Here is an 18,040-nt window from a genome sequence, read left to right on the forward strand (position 1 = left end):
TTGTTATGTACAGCTAGGTTGCCATTTTTTTAATGAATCACTTTTGTCTTTACTGTAATGAAATTGTCCAAAGGCAATCGAATTATATGATGGAACATTTGGCAAGATAAGTTTTAAGAAACAGTTTAACGGGGTAAGAGATAGGGAGGCAGGGAGCTTTGGGATAATTGTTGAGCTGCCCAGGCTCTAATTCCATATCCCTTGATACCCCTAATATCCAAAAACAATGTATTGAACTACTCAGCGACTGAGTATCCACAGCAATAGGTAGAGAGTTCCAAAGATTCACTAATCTCCAAGTGACAAAATTTCTTCTCAACTCCTTCTAGAAAGTTAGGTGTATCCTGTTTAATCACCAGTCTCTATTCCAGAAATCAAACTGGTGAACCTTCGTTCATTGACATCATCATTATGTGTCATGTAGTATGACATCATCATTATGCACCGCGCCGTATGATGTGGGCGATCACGGTCTTTCCACGACCATGATTGTTCTTGGCAAATTTTTCCGCTGAAGTGATTTGCCATCGCCTTCTTCTGGGCAGTGTCTTTACAAGATGGGTGACCCCAGCCATTGTCAATACTCTTCAAAGTTTTCTGGCATCAGTGATCACATAACTGTGATGTGCACCAGCTGCTCATAGGACCATCCACCACCTGCTCGCATGGCTTCACGTGACCTATTTCGGAGGCCGAAACCTTGCCCATGGGTGATCTGCAGGCTAGTGGAGGGAGGGAGCGCCTTACACCTCCTTTGATAGAGACCTATCTCCAGGTTAACTTCCAGGTTGAGTCGGTGGTAAGGAAGGCAAATGCAAAGTTAACATTAATTTCAAGAGGACTGGAATACAAGAGCGAGGGTATGATGCTGAGGCTTTATTAGCCATTGGTCAGACTGTATTTGTGAGCAGTTTTGTGCCCCTTATCCAGGAAAATCTGTGCTGACATCGGAGAAGGTCCAGAGAAGGTTCACGAGAATAATTCAACAGGTGCACTTAATGTCCCAGTGGCCACACATTTTAATTCCACGTCCCATTCCCATTCTGACATGTCTATCCACGGCCTCCTCTACTGTCAGGATGAAGCCACACTCAGGTTGGAGGAACAACACCTTATATTCCGTCTGGGTAGCCTCCAACCTGATGGCATGAACATTGACTTCTCAAACTTCTGCTAATGCCCCTCCTCCCCCTCGTACCCCATCCATTATTTATTTATTTATTTTATATGTGTATACGATATATTCTTTTTCTCTCTCTCCTTTTACTCCCTCTGTCCCTCTCACTATACTCCTTGCCTATTCTCTGGGTTCCCCCCCTCCCTTCCTTCCTCCCTGGGCCTCCTGTCCCATGATCCTCTCATATCCCCTTTGCCAATCACCTGTCCAGCTCTTGGCTCCATCCCTCCCCTTCCTGTCTTCTCCTATCATTTTGGATCTCCCCCTCCCCCTCCCACTTTCAAATCTCTTACTAGCTCTTCTTCCAGTTAGTCCTGACGAAAGATCTCAACCCAAAATGTTGACCTCTTCCAATGAGGGGGCATCTCATTGAAACCTATCTTCCTAGAGATGCTGCCTGGCCTGCAGCGTTCACCAGCATTTTGTGTGAGTTACATTTACTGTTAGAGAAATGTATACAATATACATCCTGAAATTCTTTTTCTTCACAAGCATCCACAAAAACAGAGAAGTATCCCAAAGAATGAATGACAGCTAAATGTTAGAACCTAAAAGCCCCCTCAGCTCCCCCCTCCCATGCATAAGCAACAACAAAGCAATGACCCTCCCCTCCCCACCAGCAAAAAAACATCGCCCCCCCATCGAGCACTCAAGCATGTAGCAAATCACCAATAAAGACACAGACTTGCAGTACCCCAAAGACTACTCGTTCATCCAGTAATTCGACATACCACAGGCTCTCTCTCTCCTTAATAACGGAAAAAGAGGTGTCTCCGTTTCACAGCGAGAGGGGAGACATAACAAACAACTCACTGGTTTATGGTGTCAAAATTCTGTTGCGCTGCTTTTTCGGAGCCCCGTGCCCAAAGAACTCGGGTCTTCCGGCTGCTCCCGATCTTCCGTCTCCCATGACACGTCAGTTGGCCATGGCGGCTCCGGCCTCAAATCCGCCCGCCTACAGGGCCACTCAAATCCAGCACCCTGAAGGTGCGCTAGTCTTCCAGGCCGCATCCTTGTCGTATCGAAAAGCGGCCAGTTGTGAGGCCCTGAGAGCGGGTCCCATTTCTGCAAAGAACCAAAGTCAGCGTGTAACTCCAGGTCAGGGTCTTCAAAAGAACCTTGAAAGGGCAAAAAGGAGATATCAAGGATGGAAATAGAGCTGTTTCCAATGATGCAAGCAAAGGATTCGTGGTTAGGCGCCATTATCCTAAGCTCTGCCGCTCCGAATGATGCTGGGAATGAAAGGCTTAACGGAGCTTTTGATGACTCTGGGCCTGCATTGGCTGGAGTTTAGAAGAATGAGGGGGCATCTCATTGAAACCTATCAAAAGTTGAAAGGCCGAGATAGAGTGGATGTGGAGAGGATGTATCCTACAGTGGGCGAGTCCAGGACCAGAGAGCACATCCTCAGAATTTAGGGACATCCATTTAGAACAGAGACGAGAAGAGATTTCTTTAGCCAGAGGATGGTGAATCTGTGGAATTCGTTGCCACGGACGGCTGTGGAGGCCAAGTCATTGAGTGTATTTAAAGCAGAAATTGATGGGTTTTTGATGAGCTAGGGCGTAAAAGGTTACGGGGAGGAGGCGGGAGAATGAGGCTGAGGGAGATAATAAGTCAGCCAGGATGGAGTGGTGGAGAAGACTCGATGGGCCGAATGGCCTAATTCTGCTCCTATGTCTTATCCTGTTCATTCAAGATAAAAGGTTGTTTATTGTAATTTGTCAGTACACAAATGTAAAGGAGAGTAAAATGATTGTTACTCCAGATCCAATGCAGCATTAAAAAGAACGCAATAAGCATAAAGAATGTAATTTTTTTTAAAACACAATAAATATGTATATATGAAAAAGTAGCTTATACACTGTAATTGGATCTTGGACTTCTTGATGGAATGACACCAGTCAGTCGAGTTGGCAGCAACATCTCGAGCTCCATCATGCTGAGCATTTTCTTGCGGGCATTCACAGTAAAACAAAGAAGTACGATAGAATCAGTGAAAAACTACGCACAAAGTCTAACAATCAATGCGCAAAAGAAGACAAAATGTCCAAACACAAAAAAAAACTAATAATAATAATTAATAACTGACACTGAGAACGGGAATTGTAGAATCCTTGACAGTGAGTCCGTAGGTTGTGGAATCAGTTCAGAGTTATCCACCCTGGTTTAAGAGCCTGATGGTTGAGGAGTAATAACTGTTCCTGAACTCGGGTGCTGTGGGACCTGAGGCTCCAGTACCTCCTTCTTTATGGCAGCAGTGAGAAGAGAGCATGTCCTGGATGGTGGAGGACATGATTCTCTCTAAGCTGTGCAGGTGCGCAGCCGCACAGTGACTGAAATGCTCCCATGCACATAGCCTTCGTTGCCACACAGCTGGAATTTTCTTTTATACAATGTTAATAGTTTTCAGGGCGTGTAATAACATTTCCTGCTCAGAGTAATGGTTGGTCTGGACAGTCGTAAAAAAAATTATTTGAGGGAACATTGGGAGTGGTCCTTGATGAAAAAGAAATATTATTAATAACAAATAAATAAATAAGCAATAAACTTTGAGTACATTAGGTTAAGAGTCCTTGAAAGTGAGTCCATACGTTGTGGGAACAGTTCAGCAAAGTTGAGTGAAGTTATCCCCTCTGGTTCAAGAGCCTGATAGTTGAGGGGTAATAACTATTCCTGAACTTGGTGATGTGACTCCTGAGGCTCCTTTACCTTCTTCCCAATGGCAGTTGCGAGAAGAGAGCATAAACTAACCACTGTAGAGTTTAGAGTGCTTATCTCCCCTCTCCACTCTCTGTGCCAATGCATGGGTTTAACCTGGAATATAAGTAAGTCCTCAGCCGCGCTCACCACTCACCCAGCGACACACACACACACACACACACACACACACACACACACACACACACACACACGCTCACAGAGGCTGCTCGACAGGCTGGGCTCCTCCAGCAGACTGTTGATTCCTCCAGATTCACGTTATAACCATATAACAATTACAGCATGGAAACAGGCCATCTCGGCCCTTCTAGTCCATGCCGAACTCTATCCTCGTCCCACCGATCTGCACTCAGCCCATAACCCTCGATTCCTTTCCTGTTCATATAGCTGTCCAGTTTAACTTTAAATGACAACATCGAACCTGCCTCAACCACTTCTGCTGGAAGCTCGTTCCACACAGCTACCACTCTCTGAGTAAAGAAGTTCCCCCTCATGTTACCCCTAAACTTTTGCCCTTTAACTCTCAACTCATGTCCTCTTGTTTGAATCTTCCCCACTCTCAATGGGAAAAGTCTAACCACGTCAACTCTATATCCCCCTCATAATTTTAAACACCTCTATCAAGTCCCCCTTCAACCTTCTACGCTCCAAAGAATAAAACATAGAAAACATAGAAACATAGAAAACATAGAAAATAGGTGCAGGAGTAGGCCATTCGGCCCTTCGAGCCTGCGCCGCCATTTATTATGATCATGGCTGATCATCCAACTCAGAACCCTGCACCAGCCTTCCCTCCATACCCTCTGATCCCCCTAGCCACAAGGGCCATATCTAACTCCCTCTTAAATATAGCCAATGAACTGGCCTCAACTGTTTCCTGTGGCAGAGAATTCCACAGATTCACCGATCTCTGTGTGAAGAAGTTTTTCCTAATCTCAGTCCCAAAAGGCTTCGCCTTTATCCTCAAACTGTGACCCCTCATTTTGGACTTCCCCAACATCGGGAACAATCTTCCTGCATCTAGCCTGTCCAATCCCTTTAGGATTTTATATGTTTCAATCAGATCTCCCCTCAATCTTCTAAATTCCAATGAGTACAAGCCTAGTTCATCCAGTCTTTCTTCATATGAAAGTCCTGCCATCCCAGGAATCAATCTGGTGAACCTTCTTTGTACTCCCTCTATGGCAAGGATGTCTTTCCTCAGATTAGGGGACCAAAACTGTTCAACCTTTCTCTGTAACTTAGGAGATGAAACCCAGGCAACATTTTAGTAAACCTCCTCTGTACTCTCTCAATTTTATTGATATCTTTCCTATAATTCGGTGACCAGAATTGTACACAATACTCCAGATCTGGCCTCACCAATGCCTTATACAAATTCAACATTACATCCCAACTCCTATACTCAATGCTCTGATTAATAAAGGCCAGCAAACCAAAAGCTTTCTTCACCACCCTATCCACATGAGATTCCACCTTCAGGGAACTATGCACCATTATTCCTACATCCCTCTGTTCTAAAGTATTCTTTAATGCCCTGCCATTTACCATGTATGTCCTATTTTGATTAGTTCTACCAAAATGTAGCACCTCACATTTTTCAGCATTAAACTCCATCTGCCATCTTTCAGCCCACTCTTCTAACTGGCCTAAATCTCTCTGCAAGCTTTGAAAACCTACTTCATTATCCACAATGCCACCTATCTTAGTATCATCTGCATACTTACTAATCCAATTTACCACCCCATCATCTAGATCATTAATGTATATGACAAACAACATTGGACCCAGTACAGATCCCTGAGGCACACCACTAGTCACTGGCCTCCAATCTGACACACAGTTATCCACCATTACTCTCTGGCATCTCCCATCTAGCCACCGCTGAATCCATTTTACTACTTCAATGTTAATACCTAACGATTGAACCTTCCTAACTAACCTTCCATGTGGAACCTTGTCAAAGGCCTTACTGAAGTCCATATAGACAACATCCACCGCTTTACCCTCGTCAACTTTCCTAGTAACCTCATCAAAAAATTCAATAAGATTTGTCAAACATGACCTTCCACGTACAAATCCATGTTGACTGTTCCTAATCAGACCCTGTCTATCCAGATAATTATATATACCATCTCTAAGAATACTTTCCATCAATCTACCCACCACTGATGTCAAACTCACAGGCTGATAATTGCCAGGTTTTACTCTTAGAACCCTTTTTAAACGTTGCTTGAGTCTTCGCTCTCCTTTATCGCTGATGACCTGCTCCTGAGATCAGTTGGGGGATTTACACGGGGGATGTCAGATGCTGGGGGGGGGGGGCAAAAAAAAAGATCAGCTGAAAACTGAGCCGGCAAAATTTCCCGACAGGAGCTAAGAAACCGAGAAATGTTCACAAATAAAACACATCACTTTCCTCAGGGTTCTGTGGTTGAATCTGAGGCCCACTTATAACAGTTTCACATCATGTCTTGGCAATATTTATGACTCAACCACTTTAGCTAAAATGGATCATTTCTCTTATTGCTGTCTGTGGGCACTACTCATGTGTGAACAGTGTGCCACTAGCAACACGCACACAAAATGCTGGAGGAACTCAGAAGGCCAGGCAGCATCCCGGGAAATGAATAAATAGTCGGCGTTTTGGGCCGGGACCCTTCCTCAAGTCTGTAAAAGAAGGGTGCAAATACCAGAATAAAAAGGTGCGGGGTGGGGAAGAAAGGAAGACAAGCTGGAAGGTGATCAGTCAAGGGCTGGAGAAGAGGGAATCTGATAGGAGAAGAGAGTGGAACATAGAAGAAAGGGAAGGAGGGGAGCCAGGTGGAAGTGAAAAGAACTTGGCCTCAGTTACACGCAAAAAAGTGCTTCAGGAACTCAGCAGGTCAGGCAGCATCTGTGGTAATGAATAACCAGTCGATGATTCAGGCCGAGACCCTTCTTCAGCATTGGAAAGGAAGGGGAAGATTAGAGTATATGAAGATTGAGCGTGGGAAGGGCGACAAGTTAGAAGGTGATAGGTGATGCCAGGTGAGTGGGAAAGATAAAGGGCTGGAGGGGAAGGAATCTGATAGGAGAGGAGTGTGGACCATAGGAGGAGGGATCGCAGGGGGAGGTGATAGGCAGGCGAGAAGAGGTAAAAGGCCAGAGAGGGGAATAGAAGAAGAGGGGAGGGAGAGGGAAAAACTTTTTACCGGAAGGAAAAATCGATATTCATGCCATCAGGTTGGAGGATACACAGACGGAATGTGAGGTGTTGCCCGTTGGCCCTGAGGGTGGCCTCATCTCGACACAGGAAGCGGCCACGGACCAACATGTCAGAACGGGTGTGGAAATCGGAGTTAAAATGTTTGGCCACTATGGTACAGCATGGCCAACATTTCAAAAGACCCTCATTTCAAGATGTTCTGAATGGTTAAAGGCAAAATATAGTTCTTTTGGTCTCCAGAACTCCTTTCTGGGCTTTGTTATATGTCCACTTAATTAGGTACACATGTACTCCTGCTCGTTAATTCAAATATCTAATCAGCCAATCATGTGCCAGCAACTCAATATATAAAAGCATGCAGACATGGTCAAGAGGTTCATTTGTTGTTCAGACCAAACACCAGAATGGGGAAGAAGGGTGATCTAAGTGATTTTGACCGTGGAATGATTGTTGGTGCCAGATGGGGTGGTTTGAGTATCTCAGAAACTGCTGATCTCCTGGGATTTTCATGCACAACAGTCTATAGAGTTTACAGAGAATGGTGCACAAGATAAAAGCAAACATCCAGTAAGCAGAAGTTCTGTGGGTGAACACGTCTTGTTAATGAGAGAGGTCAGAGGAGAATGGCCAGACTGGTTAAGACTGACAGGAAGGCGACAGTAACTCAAATAAACACGCGTTACAACAGCGGTGTGCGGAAGAGCATCTCTGAACGCACAACACGACAAACCTTGAAGTGGACGGGCCTGCAGCAAAAGAAGACTGTGAACATACACCGCGGACCTCCAGCATTCAGTGAAGTGGCCACAGAGAGTAGTTGCAATTGATATGAGATTTCCTTCAGCCCAAGGCTGGTGGTGCACCCTAACCTCCTTCGGCCACGATCATTGCAATATATCCACGCATGAGTAGATTCGAGAAGATACGTGCGAGTAAAGCATCACGACAGGCTGCACCACCGTCTGGTACGGGAGGCGGCTTCTGCTCAAGTTCAAAGTCAGTTGTGAGATTAGTCAGCTCCATCATGTATCTCTGTAGTATCCAAGACATCTCCAAGGTGAGGTGCCTTCGGAAGGCAGCGTCCATCATTAAGGACCCCCACCACCCAGGACGTCCGTTGTTCACATTGATACCCATCGGGAAGGAGGTACAGAAGCCTGAAGGCACACGCTCAGTGATTCAGGAACAGCTTCTTCCCCTCTGCCATCTGATTTCTGAGTGAACATTCAAACACGCTATTTCACGATTTTTTTGCTCTACTCATTTTAACTGAACTATTTAATAGACATATACTGTATATACTTACTGTAACTCAGTTTCTTCTCTCTCTATTTATTTATCATGTATTTCATTGTACTGCTGCTGAAAAGTTAAGAAATATCACGACATATGCCGGTGGTATTAAAACCTGATCCTCATTCTGATTTGCATTAGTGGGCCAAGGTGTACCTAATAAAGTGGCCACTAACTGTATCCTAAATGCCTCCCGATGTAAAAGTATGAAGATCAGGTTTATAATTAGCAGTGACTGAGGTAAACATTCAAAGTGACCAAAACTGCACAAACTACCCCAAATTGGGCCTCAACGTAACATACTTACTTCAGTAATTTTGTTTCTTTTCACTCTTGCCTTAAAACAACAAATTTCACATCAATCATGCTGGTAATAATCTTAAAGGCATCCGTTAGTCTTGCGAGACCATGGATCTGCGCCTGGAAAGTCTGCACTCTCCAGGGCGCAGGCCTGGGCGAGGTTGTATGGAAGACCAGCAGTTGCCCATGCTGCAAGTCTCCCCTCTCCATGACACTGATGTTGTCCAAGGGAAGGGCATTAGGACCCATACAGCTTGGCACCAGTGTCGTCGCAGAGCACTGTGTGGTTAAGTGCCTTGCTCAAGGACACAACACATATTGCCTCGGCTGGGGCTCGAGCTCACGACCTTCAGGCGCTAGTCCAATGCCTTAACCACTTGGCCAAGTGCCCACACTTGGTAATAATAAACCTGAGTGATTCTAAGTACGTGCTGGAGGAAGGGAGTTGGGCTATTGACACACTGACATGCGGGTCGTGAGACCTTGACAATTCGTCTCCTCCCACAGATGTTGTTCTTCAGCAGATTATCCGTTGCTCCAGGTTTCATTAATGAGTAATCTCCTGCGTCCCCATGAGGTGAAGGTTGAAAATTTGTCAGGTGAAGGCCCGATGTCTTTAGGTGAGGACAGGTAGGAGCCACGGGAGTTGGAGTGTGAGACTGTTTAACCTCAAGAAACAGCCATTAGCGGCTGACAGCCAGGGGGGACGCTTAGCCCTCTGTTGTTCACAGTGCTAGGTCCAGTTCAAACCGAATCATCAAGTTTGCAATGACACAGCAGTGGTTGACAACGTTCTCTCTAAAGTGCGCGCACGTGCATATCTTTTGCTACGAGCGCACAAAGGAATTTAAATTGCGCACAGAAGGTTGTCACCCCCTACCTCGTCGGCATGTTATACTTTATACTTTATTGTCGCCAAACAATTGGTACTAGAACGTACAATCATCACAGCGATATTTGATTCTGCGCTTCCCGCTCCCTGGATTACAAATATTAAGTATTAAAAATAGTAAAAATTAGTAAATATTAAAAATTTTAATTATAAATCATAAATAGAAAATAGAAAAATGGAAAATAAGGTAGTGCAAAAAAACCGAGATGCAGGTCCGGATATTTGGAGGGTACGGGTCAGGATCCGTTCAGCAGTCTTATCACAGTTGGAAAGAAGTTGTTCCCAAATCTGGCCGTACGAATCTTCAAGCTCCTGAGCCTTCTCCCAGAGGGAAGAGTGACGAAAAGTAGGTATATTTCATGACGGTACACAATCACATTTCCTTTTCCGGTTTCTGATGTGGATGGAGTTTGTGATGACTTGTCTGCGGGTTTTAGAACTGGCTCATTTATACTGTTTTTATTGAAGAAATTACTCAGTATGCACACGCTGTTGTCACTGGGCAAAGAAACTGCACAGCACAAGATTTTTATGCACACTGATCATTGCAAATTGGAGGGAACATTTGTGGTTGGCCTCATCATTAACGATGACGGGACGATGTCCAGAGAGGAGGTAGGACGGCTGGCAAGCACAATAACTTGAGTCTCAAAGTGGACAAGACCAAGGAGATAATTGTGGACTTCAGGAAGGTGCAAACTGACATATCTGTTGTTTTTTTCTTAACCCACCATCCATCATATCTTCCGGTTTAAGATGGTGCAACATTTGTGCAACAGCTCACGGGTAGTTCAGAAGGCAAGAGATATAACTAAAGATGTTGATTAATAACTCCTTTTCTGAAGTAAATTGTGGTCAACTGTCACCGCAAACAATGAGGAAGTAAGTGGAGGCAAAGCTGATTCGAAGGATGAGCCGTGCTGGTGTATCGTGAAGCTGAAACACGGAGTTCAAGACGGAGTTGGTATCGCTGTCGCTGTTGGAGTGAATGATTAGAGAGGTGTCGACGCAGAAGAGTTTTGATGCCCGTCCTAACCCGGGTGCGAGGTTGGACGCTCGGAGCGCCGAGCCGATCTGGTGAGATCGAGAACGGCTTCGGGCTGTGCGGCCTGTGAGTGTCACTGCGCCGGGGTCCAGGTCCTAGAATGAGGCACCACCCGGTTCTTGAACAATTTAAATGCTGACCCAGATAGATAGAGTGCTGGGACCGGAGGCGAGGTTTGGCCTGATTTCCCTCACTCTCCGTTGATGTTCATTCCGCTCTCCGGCGGCTGTCGCCTTGGCGGGTTTCGCAGCGTTTTTGCCCGGCTGATATGATGAACTGAGACCGAGGCTTGGGCCTACTTCAGCTGCTCCAGGGAGCCGATCTAAGGACTCGGTCTGGTTCTCAATGCTGTCGTTTGCTTTCATCATTTGCATGACGTGTGTGTGTTTATTCCTCTTCTATGGTCTTTTTTTTAATTGGGCTCTTTGGGTTTCTTGCTTTGTGGCTGCCTGTAAGCAAACAAATCTCAAGGTGTATAATTTATACATCTTTGATAAAAAAAATGTTTTGAATCTTTGAATATATGTCATATATGGATGTGTCTGCAGCTATCTATCTATCTATCTATATATATATATATATATATAGATAGATAGATAGATAGCTGCAGACACATCCATATGTACACGGCCTGGACTTTTGCATAGTACTGTACGTGTGCACGGCTGAATGAAACCTGTTTGTGCTTACATGTGTAACTTGAGGATGGAATCAGCTTAGAGGGGAGGGAGCGGGAAGCACCAGAGAGACATTCTGTAATGATAAATAAACTAATTGTTTGGAATCAAATATGACTCTGCCTGGTGTCTCAGGACTGAGGGTGTTTGCAACCCCCACCAATCCCCCGCCCCTGGCACTCCTCTGCCACCCCTCCCACGATTTAAAAGCTCGCCCTCTGCTCCATGTTGATAAATACAGTACTGTGCAAAAATCTTAGGCACATCGGGGTGTGTTTTTCTCTGTGTGTGTGTGTGTGTGTGTGTGTGTGTGTGAGATCCTAAGACTTTTGCACAGTACACTGAAAAATGTTTATTTTGAAAAACAAACTTTGATAGAAATCTACACCGAAAGCACAAAGCTACCTACATTGAAACACAGATTTCTATTACACAGCTTCAGGATCTGCAAAAATATCATCTGGGAAGTACAGCGGCCTATTTGAACACAGAGAGCCCCCAAAAACAGCAGAGTGATAATCGATTTCCCAGAGTTGTCCGGGATAGGCTTCCCCGGAATACTGCCACATTATTTTGCATTCACTTGCAATGTCAGGTAGATCTCGGCTTATGATACTCTTTGAAACAGAGCACCACAGGTCCTCTGTCCTGCAATTAGAGCCCGTGCTTGGGATTCACAGGGTGTGGCTGAGTTAACGATCACCCGAGCAAAATGAAGCCACAACTGTCTTCTGCTGCTCGTACAGGAGTAAATCTGCAGAGGCTGGAAATCCAAGCAACACACTCAAAATGCCGGAGGAACTCAGCAGGCCAGGCAGCGTCGATGGAAAAGTGTGGAGGCTTTGGGCCGAGACCCTTCATCCGGACTGGGAAAAGAAAGGATGAGCAGTCAGAGTAAGAAGGTGGGGGGAGGGGAGGAAGAAGTACAAGGTGTTAGGTGTGAAACCGGGAGGGGTGGGGGCGAAGTAAAGAGCTGGGAGGTTGATTGGTGAAATAGATTAAGGGCTGGAGAAGGGGGAATCTGATAGGAGGGGGTAGAAGACATTAGAAGAAAGGGAAGGGGGAGGAGCACTAAATGGAGGTGATGGGCCAGTAAGGAGATGAGGTGAGAGAGGGGAACAGGAATAGGGACAGGGGCAATTACCAGAAGTTAGAGCTACTGTTCATTAAGGTGGTCTCCACTCGCATTCATCTCAGGAATCACCTCTCATTCTTGCGGAGCTGAACCCCTTCCCTCAGGAACTCAGGACCACGAGCGGCTGGGCCTCCCTGGTTTTGCCGACTTTCTGCTCCGTATCAGCAGAGTGCCGCGGCCACCTGGGAGAAATCGCGGGATGTAATCCAATTAAATGTTTCTGCTCATGTTCCATCCCCTAAGAATACACAACCGCTCCTCGGAGGATCAGAGGGGGACGGGGTTAGCAACTTTAAATTCCTGGGTGTTACTATTTCACAGGACCTGTCCTGGACCCAGAACATAAGTGCAATTTCAAAGAAAGCACAATGGCACCTCTACTTCCTTAGGAGGTCATGGAGATTCTGAAACTGTGACGAACTTCTATAGGTGTGCAGTGGAGAGTATATTGACTGGCTGCATCATGGTCTGGTACGGGAACACCAATGCCCTTGAATGGAAAGTCCTACAAAAGGTAGTGGATTCTGCCCAGTACGTCAAGGGTAAAGTCCTCCCAACCACTGGGCAGATCTACATGAAATGCAATCATAGGAAAGCAGCATCCATCATCAGAGATCCTCAACGCCCAGTCACGGCTACCATCAGGTAGAAGGCACAACAGCCCCTGGACTTGCACCAGCAGGTTCAGGAACAGTTACTACCCCTCAACCATCAGGTTCTTGAACCAGTGGGGATAACTACACTCATTTACCCATCATTGAAATGTTCCCTCATCCAGTGATCTCACTTTAAGGACTCTTTATCTCATTATCTCATGTTCTCGTTACTTATTGCTATTTATTTATATTTGCATTTGCACAGTTTGTTGTCCTCTGCACTCTGGCTGATCTTTCATTGATCCTCTTTACAGTTACAATTCTATAGAATTGAATTGAATTGACTTTATTTCTTACATCCTTTATATACATGAGGAGTAAAAATCTTCACGTTACTTCTCTGTCTAAATGTGCAATGTGCAATTATAGTAATTTATAATGAATATTATGTACAACAGGATAGTCAACATAACAGAGAAATACTGTCAACACACACAGAAAATGCTGGTGAATGCAGCAGGCCAGGCAGCATCTATAGGAAGAGATACAGTTGACGTTTCGGGCCGAGACCCTTTGTCAGGACTATCTGAAAGAAGAGATAAATTATACATGGGGAGCAGTGAGAGGGGGTTTCACTTAACTCCCGTCGAAGAGAAGATCTAAACTTCTTCAGTGTAGGCATCACTGGAAGAGGCTTCGCAGTAGTGAATTTAAAAACACAGACATGAGGAAATCTGCAGATGCTGGAAATTCAAGCAACACACACTGAAAATGCTGGTGAACACAGCAGGCCAGGCAGCATCTATAGGAAGAGGTACAGTCGACGTTTCGGGCCGGGACCTTTGTCAGATACACGCAGTTGTGTCAGTGTAAATTCATCAGTCTGATAGTCTAGTGGAAGAAGCTGTCCCGGAGCCTGCTGGTCCTGGCTTTTATGCTGCGGTACCATTTCCCGGATGGTAGCAGCTGGAACAGTTTGTGGTTGGGGTGACTCGAGTCCCCAATGATCCTTTGGGCCCTTTTTAACACACCTGTCTTTGTAAGTGTCCTGAATAGTGGGAAGTTCACATCTACAGATGCGCTGGGCTGTCCACACCGCTCTCTGCAGAGTCCTGCGATCGAGGGAGGTACAGTTCCCATACCAGGCAGTGATGCAGCCAGTCAGGATGCTCTCAATTGTGCCCCTGCAGAAAGTCCTCAGGATCTGAGGTTCCTTAACAAACTTCTGCAACCGTCTGAGGTGAAAGAGGTGCTGTTGTGCCTTTTTCACCACACAGCCAGTGTGTACAGACCACGTGAGATCCTCGATGATGTTTATGCTGAGGAATTTAGAGCTGTTCACCTTCTCAACCCCAGATCCATTGATGCCAATAGGGGTTAGCCTGTCTCCATTCCTCCTGTAGTCCACAACCAGCTCCTTTGTTTTTGCGATGTTGAGGGAGAGGTTGTTTTCTTGACAACACCGTGTCAGGGTGATGACTTCCTCTCTGTAGGCTGCCTCATTATTATTTGGGATTAGGCCAATCAGTGTAGTGTCGACAGCAAATTTAATTAGCAGATTGGAGCTGTGAGTGGCGACACAGTCATGGGTATACAGAGAGTAAAGGAGGGGGCTTAGTACACAGCCCTGAGGGGTACCTGCATTGAGGGTCAGAGGGGCAGAGGTGAGGGAGCCCACTCTTATCACCTGCCAGAGATCTGACAGGAAGTCCAGGATCCAGCTGCACAAGGCAGGGTGAAGGCCGAGGTCTCTGAGCTTCTTGTCGAGCCTGGAGGGAATTATGGTGCTGAATGCTGAACCCTAGTCCTAAAGACCATTCTCACACAAACATCCCTCTTCTCCAGATGTGTAAGGACAGCGTGTAGAGCTGTGGCTACTGCGTCATCTGTCGATCAGTTGCCAAATTGTAGGGGGTTCAGTGTGGGTGGAGCACGCTGCAAATGTAGTCCTTGATCAGCCCCTCAAAGCATTTGCTTATTACTGAGGTGAGTGTGACAGGACGTCAGTTGTTCAGACATGTTACCTTGGACATTTTTGGTACAGGGACAGTGGTAGATGTTTTGAAGCAGGAGAGCACGCTACACTGGGAGAGGGAGAGATTAAAAATGTCTGTAAACACACCTGCCAGTTGTGCCGCGCACATCCTGAGTATTCGCCCTGGGATGCCGTCTGGTCCAGCAGCCTTGATGCTGTCCACTCATTGGAAACTTCAGCCTCAGAGATGACCAACAGCCGGTCGCATCATCTGCAGGTCTCCACGGGGGCTCAGTATTGGCGACATCGAATTGTGCTTAAAAAAGATTTAACTCGCCTGGGAGAGAGGCATCGATGTTGGAAACCCCACTGTCTTTACCTTTGAAGTCTAAGTTGTGTGGGTGCTGTTGTTGGAGAGTTGAGTCTGAATCTTGTCTCTGTATTGTTGTTTCGCTGCCTTGACGACTTCGCGCATTTCTTGCGCTCTTGCTGATTACCGGTAGTGAAGCTGCAGTGGCCGTATTGAGTATGCACACAAGAAAATGAATCTCAGGGTAGTATATGGTGACATATAGGTACTTTGATCATAAATTTACTATGAACTTTGAACTATGAACAAGAAAAAGAACTATTAATAGTTACATTCTGTGCATCACCCAAAGGACAGAGCTTCTAGTTGTAACAGGAGCCGCATCTTTCATTTCATCCACATCAGGGCTTCCAGTTCACAGGCAATGGACAGCATAATGAATTTGGGGCGTTAAGTAATTATCCGGCCTTTCACCCAGAGATTGACCTGACAGACTAACAGGGCATTTTGACTCTAACTTAACCCACAACCACAATCAGCCAAAAGTCCTTTAAGCCAACAATAACCAGCCAATTGGCCGGCCGGTGGTGTAGCAGCATCAGCACCGGCTGTGTTCGCAGGTTCGAATCCAGCCGGCTCCTTGCGTGCTTTTCATTGAGTTTCGAGTTAGTAATTAGGCCTTGTAACAACAGTCAAAAGCTATGGAAATGGCAAAAATGCCGCCCGATGAAAAGAAACCACAACAATCAGGCAACTAAGTACATACTGTTCATTGCACCTGCTCTCTTGGGTACCGGTTTTGTTGTCAGGCCTTATGGTGCACCTTGCTGTTCCTTCAGCATTTTGTCTCTCTTTTTTTAACGAGGCCGAGTTGCTAGCTGGGCGTTTCAACCCAGCACGGACGGAAAGCGTGCGGGGGATCAGCTGGATTCGAGCCTGGGACCAGTCGTCTCAAAGTCCGGTCGGAATGGATGCCACTACGCCACTGGCCCGCGCTGTTTTACAGATCTAAGGGCTGTTTTTTTTTTACTACCCCTGGAACTTTATTTCTGTAGGTTCAGCACATCTGGACTTGCTCTCTGTTCCAAATCAAGGTCAAGTTTATTATCATTGGCCTATGTCGTGACATTAGTTGTTTTGCAGTCGCAGTGCAGTGGAATTAACTTTTTATATACAGCTGGGGTGCCTAAGAGAATTGCACAGTACCATAATAATTTAATGTATTGCACTGTACTGCTGCCACAAAAAAAAAAAAATTTCATGACATATGTGAGTGATGGTAACCCTAATTCTGATATGGGTCTCTATCGTGGACTGAGAGTGGGAAGGGGGCAGGGAGAGGGGAATCATGGTTGGGAAAAGGGGAAGGGAGAGGGGAGGGAGCGGGAAGCACCAGAGAGACATCCTGTATTGATCACTAAACCAATTGTTTGGAATCAAATGACCTTGCCTGGTGTCTCAGGTCTGGGTGTGTTTGCAAGGCCTCAACGGAGCGGATGTGGAGAGGATGTTTCCTCTGGTGGAGAAGCCTAGGACCAGAAGGCACAGCCTCAGAATAGAGGGACGTCCATTTAGAACAGAGAAGAGGAGGAATTTCTTTAGCCAGAGTGGTGAATCTGTGGAATTTGTTGCCACAGGGGGCTGTGGAGGCCAATTTATCGGGTATACTTAAGGCAGAGTTTGATATATTCTTGATTACTCAGGGCATGAAGGGACACGGGGAGAAGGCAGGAGATTGGGGCTGAGAGGGAAAATGGATCAGCCGTGATGAAATGGTGGAGCAGACTCGATGGGCCAAATGGCCTAATTCTGCTCCTATATCTTGTCGCCTTGTGAACCAAATAAGCAGATAGCTAGATAGATATTTTGCACACAAGAAATTCTGCAGATTCAGGAAATCCAAAGCAACACACACAAAATGCTGAAGGAACTCAGCAGGTTGGGCAGCATCGACAGAAAGAAAGCAACAGTCAACTTTTTGGGCTGAGGCCCTTCTTCGAGATGGCAAAGGAAGGGGAAGATGCCAGAATAAAAAATGGTGGAGGGAGCTGAAGGGGGATAGCTAGAAGGTGATAGGTGAAGCCAGGCGGGTTGAAAAGGCAAAGGGCTGGAGAGGAAGGAATCTGACTGGAGAGAGTGGACCACAGGAGAAAGGGAAGGAGGAGAGGACCCCGGGGGAGGTGATAGGTAGGTAAGAGGTCAGAGTGGGAAATAGAAGGAGAGGGGAGGGGGAGTGATTTTTTTTAACCAGAAGGAGAAATCGATATTCATTCAATCAGGTTGGAGGCCACCCAGACAGAATAAAACACAGAAAACGCTAGAGGAACTCAGCAGGCCAGGCAGCATCTTTCTTTTTAAATCTTTTTATTAATTTTCCAAAATTATAAACAGAATAGCAATATTGATACAGAGAGATTGGAGTAATCATATTGTTGATAAACATGTACAAAAAAACTTCAAATAATAGCAACACACATCAAAGTTGCTGGTGAACGCAGCAGGCCAGGCGGCGCCTCTAGGAAGAGGTACAGTCGACGATTCGGGCCGAGACCCTTCGTCAGGACTAACTGAAGGAAGAGTTAGTAAGAGATATAATGCAGGTGTTATAGACTTTCAAACTCTTAATATAGTTAATCATAAAAGATAAAAAGAAAAAAAATGCAAAGAAAAACCCTCCAAAAAAACAAAAAATAAATAAATACTAAACCCAA

Source organism: Mobula birostris, chromosome 10 (genome assembly GCF_030028105.1).
Source record: "Mobula birostris isolate sMobBir1 chromosome 10, sMobBir1.hap1, whole genome shotgun sequence".
NCBI classification, from domain to species: Eukaryota; Metazoa; Chordata; class Chondrichthyes; order Myliobatiformes; family Myliobatidae; genus Mobula; species Mobula birostris.